Source organism: Osmerus eperlanus, chromosome 9 (assembly GCF_963692335.1).
Source record: "Osmerus eperlanus chromosome 9, fOsmEpe2.1, whole genome shotgun sequence".
Classification (NCBI taxonomy): Eukaryota; Metazoa; Chordata; class Actinopteri; order Osmeriformes; family Osmeridae; genus Osmerus; species Osmerus eperlanus.
Genome location: NC_085026.1, coordinates 16,588,570 through 16,590,992, shown reverse-complemented (window position 1 = coordinate 16,590,992; position 2,423 = coordinate 16,588,570). Strand labels below are relative to the sequence as shown.

The window sequence follows — 2,423 nt, the reverse complement described above, 5'->3', positions numbered from 1 at the left end:
CTTCTTTTTTTTAAAGATATTTGTTGCAATTTGTATGCTTTTATTGGACAGTTTTTAACCCTTGTGTTATCTTCGGGTCATTCTGACCCATCAGTCATTGTGACCCACCGTCATATTGCGACAACTTTACTGCATACAAAAACAAAGTGAAGCATTTTTTTTTAACCATTGGGCTGTCTCAGACCCCCCACATTGCGATGGTTAAAATAAAATTATTTGTTTTTGTATGGGGTAAAATTGGGTAAACACAACGATGGTTCGTTATGAACCTTTGGGTCATGTGACCCGAAGGCAGCACAAGGGTTAAGTGAAGTGTGACAGGAAAAGCAGGGGGAGAGAGGGGAAGACACGCGGCAAGGGACAACGCCGGATTCGAACCCGGGACCGCTGCGGTAAGGCCTCCATCACATACATGATGCCTGTCAGCTACTGGGCCAACCCCCTCTAAACCATTTCTGTGGGAGAAGTGCGTCCACATGATCGTGGTGGTAATGCTAGGTGATAGCATGTCACGCTGGCTGGTGTTTCCTGTTGACGCTGATGTTAACATGCAGGGAGGACCCGGCCAGATGTGTCTTTTCAGCTTGGCTGGACCATAATGAGACGGAACTCATTCTCTTCCAATCAGGGCTGAACCAGGAGGTCCAGCCAGCAGCTGTCAGTCACCATGGCAGCAGAAGCTGTTTCCTGATCTCCTTGAGAGCTGGGCCAGCCTCTCCCTGAGGAGGCTGGTGCAAGGAGCACCTGCCCCTGAGTGGAAGGAGACAGTATCGCTCTCGACCGGATCGTCTGTGGAGCTGCGAGTGTCCCAGCCCTGGCCAGTCCCTTTTGTGTCTCCACCCAGACACCCACTGTCCCTCTACTCACTGTCCCTCTACCCACTGTCCCTCTACCCACTGTCCCTCTACCCACTGTCCCTCCACCCACTGTCCCTCTACCCACTGTCCCTCCACCCACTGTCCTTCCAATCACTGTCCCTCCACCCACTGTCCCTCCACCCACTGTCCCTCTACCCACTGTCCCTCTACCCACTGTCCCTCCACCCACTGTCCCTCCACCCACTGTCCCTCCACCCACTGTCCCTCTACCCACTGTCCCTCTACCCACTGTCCCTCCACCCACTGTCCCTCCACCCACTGTCCCTCTACCCACTGTCCTCCACCCACTTTCCTCCACCCACTGTCCCTCTACCCACTGTCCCTCCACCCACTGTCCCTCTACCCACTGTCCCTCCGCTTCATGTGGATTAGTGGAGGTTGAAGGAATTGCAAACATCTGAAGCTGACCTGTCCCACAGGGTAAATGTTTGCTGTCCTTGTTTAGACAGTCAAGAGCTCTCTGCCCACACGTGCTACAGTGGTATCTCTAGACGTGCTAGGGGGTGTTGCTAGGCGTGCTAGGGGGTGTTGCTAGGCATGCTACGGGGGTGTTGCTAGGCGTGCTAATGTGTTGTAACGATTTTGTGTCCTGTCTTGTCCATCTGTCACACTTCACCAGACTCACTCTGGTGTCCCGATGCTCGCGTAACACAGAGACATGTTTACATTAGCATACTGTTAGCCAGCCTGCTTCTCATTCATAAACCAGAAGTAGGGGCATTAACAGGTCCTGATTTAATGATCTCCCTCAAGACACGGTCTGTACACACTGTATCGAATGCATGCTGTACATGCTGTACTGAACACGCTCATTTGTACAGCACTGTGTATCTGTTCTTGACACTCTACTGTACAGAAGGTTAAATTCTAACCTAGAGGGAAATGTAATCAGCCAGCACGTGCTGCAGTCATTCAACAAAAGCTTCGGTAAAGCGTTGAGCGCTGCAGTTTGGGTTTTATAAGGTCTGAGAGAGAGTGAAGGGATAGAGAGAGAGACAGAGGGAGGGAGAGAGAGGAGGGAGAGACAGAGGGAGGGAGAGACAGAGGGAGGGAGAGAGAGGAGGAGGGAGGGAGGGAGAGGAGGAGGGAGAGAGAGAGACAGAGAGAGAGAGAGGAGGAGGGAGAGAGAGAGAGAGGAGGAGGGAGAGACAGGCAGAGAGAGAGAGGAGGGAGAGACAGAGAGGGAGAGAGAGAGAGGAGGGAGAGAGACAGAGAGAGGAGGGGGGAGAGACAGGGAGAGAGAGATAGGAGGAGGGAGGGAGAGGAAGAAGCACAGAGAGAGAAAGAGAAGGAGAGAGTGTGCTCGGTCGACAGCTCCTATCCATTTCCTCCATGCTGAGACCGTGCACACACACTGGCTGGCCCACTGTACGTGAGTAGAGCGCCGATTGGACGAGGGCTCTGTCACTCAGCGAGTAAATCCCCCCCCCGACTTCCTCTATCCTCCTTTCCTGGTGCAGCGTGGGAGGAGAGGGAGGGAAGTGGATCTGTCTTCTCTGAGCCTGTGAGCCTCTCTCTCTCAGCCACCCGCTCCTCATCAGCCAC

General features: G+C 53.4%; 1 protein-coding gene across 3 annotated transcripts in view; it reads left to right on the top strand.

Moving 5' to 3' along the window:
* The first annotated feature begins 630 nt into the window (after positions 1-630).
* The window catches only part of c9h14orf180 (chromosome 9 C14orf180 homolog), a 17,485-nt gene continuing 15,692 nt past the window's right edge, over positions 631-2,423 (top strand). Inside the window, exons 1-2 of one of the 3 annotated variants that reach the window (XM_062470023.1) lie at positions 631-1,298; positions 2,402-2,423. The exon at positions 2,402-2,423 is cut by the window's right edge and continues 378 nt beyond it. The gene's annotated coding sequence lies outside the window, so the exon portion shown is untranslated. Of the gene's footprint in view, positions 1,299-2,149 lie in introns of those variants that run through there. The other 2 variants (XM_062470025.1, XM_062470024.1) reach the window with 2 other exon arrangements.